This window comes from Bombina bombina, chromosome 12 (genome assembly GCF_027579735.1).
Source record: "Bombina bombina isolate aBomBom1 chromosome 12, aBomBom1.pri, whole genome shotgun sequence".
Classification (NCBI taxonomy): domain Eukaryota; kingdom Metazoa; phylum Chordata; class Amphibia; order Anura; family Bombinatoridae; genus Bombina; species Bombina bombina.
Window position 1 is genome coordinate 31,702,195 of NC_069510.1, and position 13,516 is coordinate 31,715,710.

The 13,516-nt window shown below is 37.7% G+C and overlaps 1 protein-coding gene across 1 annotated transcript in view; it reads right to left on the reverse strand.

Moving 5' to 3' along the window:
• Nucleotides 1-13,516, reverse strand: part of LOC128642776 (xenotropic and polytropic retrovirus receptor 1 homolog) — a 556,720-nt gene that overhangs the window by 79,146 nt on the left and 464,058 nt on the right. The gene's annotated exons all lie outside the window — the stretch shown is intronic.

The following is a 13,516-nucleotide window of genomic DNA, read 5'->3' on the forward strand; positions in this document are numbered from 1 at the left end:
GTTATTAAATAGTTATTAACTATTTAATAACTACCTAGTTAAAATAAAGACCAATTTACCTGTAAAATAAAACCTAACCTAAGTTACAATTACACCTAACACTATACTACAATTAAATTAATTACCTAAATTAATTGTATTTAATTGTAATTAATTGTATTTATCTAAAGTACAAAACCCCCCACTAAATTACAGAAAATAATAAAGAAATTACAAGATTTTTAACAAAATAAAAAAGCCCCCCCAAAATAAAAAAAAAAGCCCTACCCTACACTAAATTACAAATAGCCGTTAAAAGGGCCTTTTGCGGGGCATTGCCCCAAAGAAATCAGCTCTTTTACCTGTAAAAAAATTACAATCCCCCCCCCACATTAAAACCCACCACCCACACAACCAACCCTACTCTAAAATTCACCCAATCCCCCCTTAAAAAAAAACCTAACTCTAATCCCCTGAAAATCACCTTACCAGGAGAAGTCTTCACCCAACCGGGCCGAAGTCCTCAACGAAGCCGGGAGAAGTCTTCATCCAAGCCAGGCGAAGTGGTCCTCCAGACGGGCAGAAGTCTTCATCCAGACGGCATCTTCAATCTTCATCCATACGGCGCGGAGCATCCTCTTCTTTCCACAGTTAACGACTGAATGAAGGTTCCTTTAAATGACGTCATCCAAGACGGCGGCCCTTCAATTCCGATTGGCTGATAGAATTCTATTAGCCAATCGGAATTAAGATAGAAAAAATCTTATTGGCTGATGCAATCAGCCAATAGGATTGAACTTCAATCCTATTGGCTGATCCAATCAGCCAATAGGAATAAGCTGGTATTCTATTGGCTGTTCCAATCAGTCAATAGAATGCCAGTTCAATCCTATTGGCTGATTGCATCAGCCAATAGGATTTTTTCTACCTTAATTCCGATTGGCTGATAGAATTCTATCAGCCAATCGGAATTGAAGGGACGCCATCTTGGATGACGTCATTTAAAGGAGCCTTCATTCAGTCGTCGGCCGTGGAAAGAAGAGGATGCTCCGCGCCGGATGTCTTGAAGATGGACCTGCTCCGCGCCGGATGGATGAAGATAGAAGATGCCGTCTGGATGAAGAATTCTGCCCGGTTGGGTGAAGATGTCTCCCGGTAAGGTGATCTTCAGGGGGTTAGTGTTAGGTTTTTTTAAGGGGGGTATTGGGTGGGTTTTAGAGTAGGGTTGGTTCTGTGGGTGGTGGGTTTTAAATGTTGGGAGGGAAATTGTAATTTCTTTTCAGGTAAAAGAGCTGATTACTTTTAAGGGATATTTGTAATTTAGTGTAGGGTAGGGCTTTTTTTATTTTGGGGGGCTTTTTTTATTTTGTTAGGGGGATTAGATTAGGTGTAATTAGTTTAAAAATCTTGTAATTTCTTTATTTTCTGTAATTTAGTGTTTTTGTTTTTTTTTGTACTTTAGATAATTTTATTTAATTGTAATTAATTGTATTTAATTTAGGTAATTTAATTTAATTGTAGTGTTAGGTGTAATTGTAACTTAGGTTAGGTTTATTTTACAGGTAAATTTGTCTTTATTTTAACTAGGTAGTTATTAAATAGGTAATAACTATTTAATAACTATTCTACCTAGTTAAAATAAATACAAAGTTGCCTGTAAAATAAAAATAAACCCTAAGCTAGCTACAATGTAACTATTAGTTATATTGTAGCTAGCTTAGGGTTTATTTTATAGGTATTTAGTTTTAAATAGGAATAATTTAGTTAATTGTAGTAATTTTATTTAGATTTATTTTAATTTTATTTAAGTTAGGGAGTGTTAGGGTTAGACTTAGGTTTATGGGTTAATAACTTTATTATAGTGGCGGCGATGTTGGGGGCGGCAGATGGGGCGGCAGATTAGGGGTTAATAAATGTAGGTAGGTTGCTGCGACATTGGGGGCGGCAGAGTAGGGGTTAATAAATAAAATGTAGGTGTCGGCGATGTTGGGGGCAGCAGATTAGGGGTTCATAAGTATAATGTAGGTGGCGGCAGTGTCCGGAGCGGCAGATTAGGGGTTAATAATATAATGCAGATGTCGGCGATGTCGGGGGCGGCAGATTAGGGGTTAATAAGTGTAAGATTAGGGGTGTTTAGACTCAGGGTTCATATTAGGGTGTTAGGTGTAGACATAAATGTATTTTCCCCATAGGAATCAATGGGGCTGCGTTAGGAGTTTTATGCTGCTCTTTTGCAGGTGTTAGGTTTTTTTTCCAGCCGGCTCAACCCCATTGATTCCTATGGGGAAATCGTGCACAAGCACGTTTTACCAGCTCACCGCTAACGTAAGCAGCGCTGGTATTGAGGTGAGATGTGGCACAAAATTTTGCTCTACGCTCACTTTTTTGGGGGCTGACGCCGGGTTTGTAAAAACCCCATAATACCAGCGTTGTCTGTAAGTGAGCAATGAGCATAAACTGCTTGTTAGCACCGCACAACCTCTAACGCAAAACTCGTAATCTAGTTGTAAGTCTTTAAATGCAACATTTTTATATGTATGAACCAAATATTTTAGTACACATTTAGCACTTAGTTTGTGTCATCTATCGCATGTTTTCACAGCTACTATGCAAGAGATTTTATTTAAACATGCTGAGCCCCATTAAAAATGTATAATTTGCAGTGAGATCTGTATTAAATGTGGGTGTTTTGTGCTTTTACTTATGTGATATTCCATTAGAATAACTGCTGTTTCATAACTCCCAACTTTCCCGAGGGGTTTACAAGAGCAGGGATGTGACCCGCTAGTGTTTTGTGGGTGGGACAATAACTGGAGAGGGATGTGCATGAAGGACATGGCCAATGCAGGGACGTGTCATCTGCATGGCAGGGCAAAGTCAGGTGTTTCCTGGACAGGGCTAGGGCAGTCACTAAAAAGTAAGACCTTTGCCTTGGCTGGATATTATTATTATTATCATTTACTTGTATAGCGCCGCCAAATTCTGTAGCGTTCGATATTATTATTATTATTATTTATTTGTATAGCGCCAACAGATTCCGTAGCGCTAATAAAAATATGCTGGATATTATTATTATTATTTATTTGTATAGCGCCGCCAAATTATGTAGCGCTGGATATTATTATTATTATTTATTTGTATAGCGCCGCCAAATTCTGTAGCGCTGGATATTATTATTATTATTTATTTGTAGAGCGCCAACAGATTCCGTAGCGCTAATAAAAATATGCTGGATATTAGGCAGGCACCCAATTACTAGACACTGCCTGAAGAACTTTCCCACCAAACACATCAAAGTGGTAGCATTTAGAGAAAGCATCCATGAGCTAGTGAAATATGGGATATCAATACCCAAGATGTAGAGTCTTCCACTCAAGAGTCACTAGAGAGGGAGGGAATAAATTAAAAACAGCCATATTCCGCTGAAAAAATTAATCCACAACCCAAAACAAAAATAAGTTTATTTCATAATTGAAAGAAAAAAACTTAAATCAAAAGCAGAAGAATCAAACTGAAACAGCTGCCTGAAGAACTTTTCTACCAAAAACTGCTTTCGAAGAAGCAAATACATCAAAACGGTAGAATTTAGTAAATGTATGCAAAGAGGACCAAGTCGCCGCTTTGCAAATCTGATCAACTGAAGCTTCATTCTTAAAAGCCCACGAAGTGGAGACTGATCTAGTAGAATGAGCTGTAATTCTCTGAGGCGAGGCCTGACCTGACTCCAAATAAGCTTGATGAATCAAAAGTTACAACCAAGAAGGAAATAGCAGAAGCCTTCTGACCTTTCCTAGGACCAGAAAATAAAACAAATAGACTGGAAGTCTTCCTGAAATCTTTACTAGCTTCCACGTAATATTTCAAAGCTCTTATCACATCCAAAGAATGTAAGGATCTTTCCAAAGAATTCTTAGGATTAGGACACAAGGAAGGGACAACAATTTCTCTATTAATGTTAGAATTCACAACCTTAGGTAAAAATTGAAACGAAGTCTGCAAAACTGCCTTATCCTGATGAAAAATCAGAAAAAGAGACTCACAAAAAAGTGCAGATAGCTCAGAAACTCTTCTAGCAGAAGAGATGGCCAAAAGGAACAACACTTTCCAAGAAAGTAGTTTAATGTCCAAAGAATGCATAGGTTCAAATGGAGGAGCCTGTAAAGCCTTCAGAACCAAATTAAGACTCCAAGGAGGATAAATTGATTTAATGACAGGCTTAATATGAACCAAAGCCTGTACAAAACAGTGTATATCAGGAAGTATAGCAATCTTTCTGTGAAATAAAACAGAAAAAGCGGAGATTTGTCCTTTCAAGGAACTTGCAGACAAACCCTTATCCAAACCATCCTGAAGAAACTGTAAAATTCTAGGAATTCTAAAAGAATGCCAGGAGAATTTATAAGAAGAACACCATGAAATGTAAGTCTTCCAAACTCTATAATAAATCTTTCTAGAGACAGATTTACGAGCTTGTAACATAGTATTAATCACTGAGTCAGAGAAACCTCTATGACTTAGTACTAAGCGTTCAATTTCCATACCTTCAAATTTAATGATTTGAGATCCTGATGGAAAAACGGACCTTGAGATAGATCTGGCCGTAACAGAAGTGGCCAAGGCGGGCAACTGGACATCCGAACCAGATCAGCATAACAAAACCTGTGTGGCCATGCTGGCGCCACCAGCAACACAAACGATTGTTCCATGAAGATTTTGGAGATCACTCTTGGAAGGAGAACTAGAGGTGGGAAAATGTAAGCAGGATGAGAACACCAAGGAAGTGTTAGCGCATCCACTGCTTCCGCCTGAACATCCCTGGACCTGGACAGGTATTTGGGAAGTTTCTTGTTTAGATGAGAGGCCATCAGATCTATCTCTGGAAGACCCCACATCTGAACAATCTGACAAAAAACATCTAGATGGAGAGACCACTCCCCTGGATGTAAAGTCTGGCGGCTGAGATAATCCGCCTCCCAATTGTCTACACCTGGGATATGCACCGCAGAGATTAGACAGGAGCTGGATTCCGCCCAAGCAAGTATCCAAGATACTTCTTTCATAGCTTGGGGACTGTGAGTCCCACCCTGATTGACATATGCCACTGTTGTGATATTGTCTGTCTGAAAACAAATGAACGGTTCTCTCTAACAGAGGCCAAAACTGAAGAGCTCTGAGAATCGCACGGAGTTCTAAAATATTTATTGGTAATCTCGCCTCTTGAGATTTCCAAACCCCTTGTGCTGTCAGAGATCCCCAAACAGCTCCCCAACCGGAAAGACTCACATCTGTCGTGATCACAGTCCAGGTTGGCCGAACAAAAGAAGCCCCTTGAACTAAACGATGGTGATCTATCCACCATGTCAGAGAGTGTCGTACATTGGAATTTAAGGATATTAATTGTGATATCTTTGTATAATCCCTGCACCATTGATTCAGCATACAAAGCTGTAGAGGTCTCATGTGAAAATGAGCAAAGGGGATCGCGTCCGATGCTGCAGTCATGAGACCTAAAACTTCCATGCACATAGCCACTGAAGGGAATGACTGAGACTGAAGGTGCCGGCAGGCTGCAACCAGTTTTAAATGTCTCTTGTCTGTTAGAGACAGATTCATGGACACTGAATCTATCTGGAAGCCTAAAAAGGTGACCCTTGTCTGAGGAATCAAGAAACTTTTTGGTAAATTGATCCTCCAACCATGTTTCCGAAGAAACAACACTAATTGATTCGTGTGAGATTCTGCAGAATGTAAGACTAAGTCCAAATAAGGAAACACTGCAATACCCTGTTCTCTGATTACAGAGAGTAGGGCACCCAGAACCTTTGAAAAGATTCTTGGAGCTGTTGCTAGGCCAAATGGAAGAGCAACAAATTGGTAATGCTTGTCTAGAAAAGAGAGTCTCAGAAACTGATAATGTTTTGGATGAATCGGAATTTGAAGGTATGCATCCTGCAAGTCTATTGTGGACATATAATGTCCTTGCTGAACAGAAGGCAGAATAGTCCTTATAGTCAACATCTTGAAAGTTGGTACTCTTACATAACGATAAAAATTTTTTAGATCCAGAACTGGTCTGAATAAATCTTCCTCCTTTGTGACAATGAATAGATTTGAATAAAACCCCAAACCTTGTTCCAGAAGAGGACTGGCATGATTACTCCTGAAGACTCCAGGTCTGAAACACACTTCAGGAAAGTCTGAGCTTTTACTGGATTTGCTGGGATACGTGAGAGAAAAAAATCTCACAGGAGGTCTTACTCTGAATCCTATTCGATACCCTTGAGAGACAATGCTCTGAATCCATTGATTTTGGACAGATGTTATCCAAATATCCTTGAAAAACCTTAATCTGCCCCCTACCAGCTGAGCTGGAATGAGGGCCGCACCTTCATGCGGACTTAGGGGCTGACTTTGGTTTCCTAAATGGCTTGGATTTATTCCAATTTGAGGAAGGCTTCCAATTTTCCAATTAGAAGCAGATTCCTTGGGGGGAGGATTGAGTTTTTTGTTCCTTATTCTGACGAAAGGAACGAAAATGGTTAGAAGCCTTAGATTTACCCTTAGGTTTTTTATCCTGAGGCAGAAAAACTCCCTTTCCCCCAGTGACAGTTGAAATAATAGAATCCAACTGAGAACCAAATAAATTATTACCTTGGAAAGAAAGAGATAGTAATCTAGATTTAGATGTCATATCAACATTCCAAGATTTAAGCCACAAAGCTCTTCTAGCTAAAACAGCTAAAGACATGGATCTAACATCAATTTTGATAATATCAAAAATAGCATCACAAATAAAATGATTAGCATATTGCTGTAAGCGAATAATGCTAGATAATTCAGAATCCAATTCCTGTTGCGCTAAATTCTCCAACCAGAAAGTTGATGCAGCCGCAACATCAGCCAAAGAAATTACAGGTCTGAGAAGATGACCTGAATATAAATAGGCCTTCCTTAGATAAGATTCAAGCTTCCTATCTAAAGGATCCTTAAAGGAAGTACTATCTTCCATATGAATAGTGGTACGTTTAGCAAGAGTAGAAATGGCCCCATCAACTTTGGGAATTTTTTCCCAAAACTCTATAGATTTTGCTGGTAAAGGATACAATTTTTTAAACCTTGAAGAAGGAATAAAAAATGTACCTGGCTTATTCCATTCCTTAGAAATCATATCAGAAATAGCCTCAGGAATAGGAAAAACCCCTGGAGAAACCACAAGAAGTTTTAAAACGGCTTTTAAACATTTATTAGACTGAACGTCAAGAGGACTGGTTACCCTCAATATCCAAAGTAATTAACACATATTTTAATAAAGAACGCATATACTCAATTTTAAATAAATAAGTAGATTTGTCAGTGTCAATGTCTGAGGAATGATCTTCTGTAACAAATAGATCCTCATCAGAAGAGGATAAATTATTATGTTGTTGGTCATTTGAAATTTCATCAACTAAATGAGAAGTTTTAAAAGACCTTTTACGTTTATTAGAAGGTGGAAATGCAGACAAAGCCTTCAGGATAGAATCGGAAACAAATTCTTTAAAATTTACAGGTATATCATGTACATTAGAAGTTGAAGGAACTGCAACTGGCAATGTACTATTACTGATGGATACACTATCTGCATGTAAAAGTTTATCATGACAACTATTACAAATGACATTCAGCGAAATAATTTTTACAATTTTACAACAAATGCACTTAGCTTTGGTAGAACCAATGTCAGGCAGCAATGTTCCAGCAGAAACTTCTGAGGCAGGATCAGATTAAGACATCTTGCAAAATGTAAGAGAAAAAACAACATATAAAGCAAAATTATCTATTTCCTTATATGACAGTTTCAGGAATGGGAAAAAAATGCAAATAGCATAGCCCTCTGAAAGAGAAAAAGGCAAGAGGCAAACCTCAATGGGGCATTGAAATAATGAAAAAGTTTGGCGCCAAGTATGACGCACAACGTAACTAAACTTTTTTGGCGCCAAAAATAACCGGAAATGACACTCGCGTCACTAATGACGCAACTGTGTGAAAGGTTTCAGCGTCAAGTATGACACCGGAAATGACGAAGTTGCGTCATAGACGTAATTTTTCGAGCCAAAAATATTTTCGCGCCAAGAATGACGCAATAAAGTTTAGCATTTGACGCACCCGCGGGCCTAATACCGCCCGCAATTTGCAAGAAGTAGTCAATTGAAAAAAGACTAAACCCCAGGTAAGAAATACATTTCTTTTAAAAAAATAATTATATTCCCCAAATATGAAACTTAGTCTGCAGAAGGAAATACATGAACCTGACTCATCGCAAATATGAGTACAATACATATATTTAGAACTTTATATAAATGCATAAAGTGCCAAACCATAGCTGAGGTGTCTTAATTAATAAAAAAAAAAACATACTTACCAAAAGACACCCATCCATATAGCAGATAGCCAAACCAGTACTGAAACGGTTATCAGTAGAGGTAATGGTAAATTGAGAGTATAGGAGATGAATCTCTACGACCGATAACAGAGAACCTATGAAAAAGACCCCCGTTAAGGAAATCATCGTATTCAATAAGTGATACTCCCTTCACGTCCCTCTGACATTCGCTGTACTCTGAGAGGAATCTGGCTTCAACAATGCTGAGAAGCGCATATCAACGTAGAAATCTTAGCACAAACTTACTTCACCACCACCATAGGAGGCAAATTTTGTAAAAACTGAATTGTGGGTGTGATGAGGGGTGTATTTATAGTCATTTTGAGGTTTGGGAAACTTTGTCCCTCCTGGTAGGATTGTATATCCCATACGTCACTAGCTCATGGACTCTTGCCAATTACATGAAAGAAATGTCTTCACTTACCTTAAGATGCACCCACTTTACTGTGCTTACGAGTTTCGAAAACACTGCTTCCAGTAGAGAGCCCATCCAGCCCTGTAAACGTAACAGTAGACGATCTGTGTTTGGAGTATATCGACTACACAACTGGAGGCGCTTAAGGGAACAGTCCCTGCGACACCTGTGGCAGGCTTGTGACCAACTCCTCATTGGGAGTGATTATATCAGTACCCAATATGCCAATCTCCCCTCTGTGTCAAGTAGCAGCTCTCTGAGGGGGAAAATGGGCCTCAAATCAGTCTGAGGATCCCTCTTAACAAATAATCTGGAGCCCCTCAATACTAAACCTTCCTCCTGTGGAGGCAAAGATAAGACTGGAAAACCAGAGAGGTGGGAAGGAGTAAGTGCTTTTATTGATTTGGGAATCTTTGCCTCCTCCTAGTAGCCAGGAGTTGAATCCCAGGAGTAATGGTTTGTGGACTCACAAGCTTATGGAAAAATAATGATCAGATCTCCCACCGTGTGAAAAACCGGCAGGGTGCGGTCTGCTGTTTGAATTTAGACTGCACTATAAGCAAAACATATATATATATATATATATATATATATATATATATATATATATATATATATATATATATATATATATATATATTTTTTTTTTTTTTTCTTTCACTCATATTAGGTAAACAAATAATAAAGCAAAGTAAATTTGGCCCATAGGAAAGGAAACAAGGAGACTAATTGATATTTTATTAATGATTAACGGGACAGTAAAGACAAATCAAATTTACTTAAAGGGACACTAAACCCAATTTTTTTCTTTTATGATTCATATAGAGTATGCAATTTTAAGCAACTTATTTACTCCTATTATCAATTTTTCTTCATTCTCTTGCTATATTTATTTAAAAAGCAGGAATGTGATGCATAGGAGTCGGACCATTTTTGGTTGAGAACCTGGGTTATGCTTGCTTACTGGTGGGTAAATGTAAGCCTCCAATAAGCAAGCGCTAGCTATGGTGCTGAATCTAAAATGGGCTGGCCGCTAAGATTTACATTCCTGCTTTTAAAATAAAGATAGCAAGAGAACGAAGAAAAACTGATAATAGGAGTAAATTAGAAAGTTGAATAAAATGTTATGCTCTACCTGAATCATGAAAGAAAAAATTGGGCTCAGTGTCCCTTTAACTCTATTGGTATTTGTTCAATAACATACCTAGGTAGGCTCAGGAGAAGCAATACACTGCTGGGAGCTAGCTGGCGATTGGTGCCTACACATTTCTCTTGTCATTGGCTCACAAGATGTGTTCAGTAGTGCATTGCTGGGAAACAATTGAGTTAATTAATGAAAACTAAACATCTAAAAACAACTACTAAAAAAAATCTTAGAATAAAACCTGCCATATTAGGGCCAGATTACAAGTGGAGTGGTATTTAACGCTCTGACTTGCACACTAACTCAGCTAGAAGTAAGCTTTTCGCACGCGTTGGGTAGCGCTTGCATTACAAGGTAAAAGTAAAAAGTTTTAAATTGCGCGCAAAAAGCCGAAGTTAGGATATTGTACATGCTTTAACATATTCCCCCATAGAAGTTAATGGATCAAAAAAGTGGGGGGAAAACCCTTAAACCATACTTGCATGGAAGTCTAATTATTCTTAAATACATATTTTTACATATATCTGATGGTATTTTTATACAATATATATATATATATATATATAAAATTTGGATAATGTATTTTTTATTTTCTCTCACTAAGATTTTTTTTTTAAAGGGTGGGGTTAGTTTAGAGGGGGTTTAGTTGTTGTTTGTGTTGGGAGGTGGCGGTTAAGGCTTTTATCTCCTAACCACCCCTCATACCTGTATGGGGGTTGATTGAGTGAATTATATTTATTTAGTTATTTGTAGGCTTTAATCTTCTTACCAACCCCCCATACCCGTATGAAGGTTGATTGGGTGATTATTGTTTATTTAGGATTTTGTTGGCCTTAATCACCTAACCATCCTTCATACCTGTATGGGGGTTGATTAGGTGATTAGGTTAGGGCAGCTTAGTGGTTAATATTGCATTTATCTACAATTTTTAAAATATTATGCATTCTTATGTATGGTGCATATTCTTCTAACTATTGTATATACATTAATATGTATTTATTTTTCTTGTGTTTTTTATTTTAAATATATCTTTTAAAATGTATATTCATGTTACAATTGTTTTATTGCATAACAGGCATGCAGTTATGTGATACTATAATTATAATGCAACTGTCTCTTTATTACATAAATATCTATTTTAAAAATATTTTTATTTACAATTATAAATGCATCAAGCAAGAATATCTACATTTTAATTGATATATCCAATACTTAAACTAATATTCATTCTAAATGAACATGCATTTTATTTCAAAGATTGTAGCTATACTGTAGTCAGGCCTTGCATTGATATTCAATATTTAAACAGTTGTGCATGTATATAGTTTAACTATTGCACATACATTAAAATGTGTCAATGTAAAATTATTGGCCTCTATTTATCAAGCTGTCTACTTACCTGCATTCGACGGCCCCAATACGCTCACCTAACATCGCCGCCGCGGACCAGAATACATTTGCCAAATTTATCAAGAAAGCTGTCAAAAAGCCGCGCACCAAGTACGGTGCGATGAGCAGCGGACTGTTAATTAACAGTCATCGATCTTGCTGCTCATCGGCTTATTCGCAGCTTTCTTGCTAGCCTGTCACTAAGCACCCACACTATACTATACTGTTTAACCCCTATACCGCCACTCCTGGACCCCGCCGCAACTATAATAAATATATTAACCCCTAATCTGCCGCCCCCTATACCACCACCTACATAAAGTTATTAACCCCTATCCTGCCGATCCCGGACCCCGCTGCAACTAAATACAATTTTTAACCCCTAAACTGCCGCTCCCGGAGCCCACCGCCACCTACATTATACATATTAACCCCTATCCTGTCCCCCTACACCACCTACATTAAAGTTATTAACCCCTAAACCTAAGTCTAACCCTAACACCCCCTAACTTAAATATTATTTAAATGAATCTAAATAAAATTACTATTAACTAAATTATTCCTATTTAAAACTAAATACTTACCTGTAAAATAAACCCTAAGATAGCTACAATATAACTAATAATTACATTGTAGCTATTTTAGGGTTTATTTTTATTTTACAGGCAACTTTGTATTTATTTTAACTAGGTACAATAGTTATTAAATAGTTATTAACTATTTAATAGCTACCTAGTTAAATTCAAATTTACCTGTAAAATAAATCCTAACCTAAGTTACAATTACACCTAAAACTATACTACAATTAAATAAATTAAATAAATTAAATTCAATTACCTACAATTAAATATGAACTAAAATACAAAAAACCCACACTAAATTACAGAAAAAAAATTACAAGAATTTTAAACTAATTACACCTAATTTAAGCTCCCTAATACAATAAAAAATCCCCCTCAAAATAATAAAATTCCCTACCCTATACTAAATTACAAATAGCCCTTAAAAGGGCCTTTTGCGGAGCATTGCCCAAAAGTAATCAGCTCTTTTACCAGTAAAAAAAGAAATACAACCCCCCCAACATTAAAACCCACCACCCACACACCCAACCCTACTCTAAAACCCACCCAAACCCTGTTAAAAAAACCTAACACTAACCCCCTGAAGATCACCCTACCTTGAGACGTCTTCACCCAGCTGGGTACAAGTGGACCTCCGGACCGGCTGAAGTCTTCATTCTATCCGGGCAGAAGAGGACATCCAGACCGGCAGAAGGCTTCATCCAGGCGTCATTTAAAGGAACCGTCATTCGTTGTTTAGTTGTCGGGATCGATGGATGCTCCACGTCGGATGTCTTCAAGATGGAGCCCCTCCTCATCGGATGGAAGAAGATAGAAGATGCCGGTCTGGATGTCCTCTTCCGGAGAGGATGAAGACTTCTGGAGGTCCACTTGTGCCTGGCTGGGTGAAGATGTCTCAAGGTAGGGTGATCTTCAGGGGGTTAGTGTTAGGTTTTTTTAAGGGGGGTTTGGGTGGGTTTTAGAGTAGGGTTGGGTGTGTGGGTGGTGGGTTTTAATGTTGGGGGGTTGTATTTCTTTTTTTACAGGTAAAAAAGTTGATTACTTTGGGGCAATGCCCCACAAAAGGCCCTTTTAAGGGCTAGTTGTAATTTAGTATAGGGTAGGGAATTTTATTATTTTGGGGGGATTTTTTATTTTATTAGGGGGCTTAGATTAGGTGTAATTAGTTTAAAATTCTTGTAATTTTTTTTCCCCTGTAATTTAGTATTTGTTTTATTTTGTACTTTAGTTAATTTTATTTAATTGTAGGTAATTGTATTTAATTTATTTAATTGTAGTATAGTGTTAGGTGTAATTGTAATTTAGGTTAGGATTTATTTTACAGGTAAATTTGAATTTATTTTAACTAGGTAGCTATTAAATAGTTAATAACTAGGGGTTAATAAGTATAATGTAGGTGGTGGCGGTGTAGGGGGGGCAGATTAGGGGTGTTTAAACTTGGGGTACACGTTAGGGTGATAGGTGCAGACACTTCCCATAGGAATCAATGGGATATCTGGCAGCAGCGAACATAAGCCTTCGCTGCTTTCAGACTCCCATTGATTCCTATGGGATCCGCTGCCTCCAGGGTGGAGGATTGAAAACCA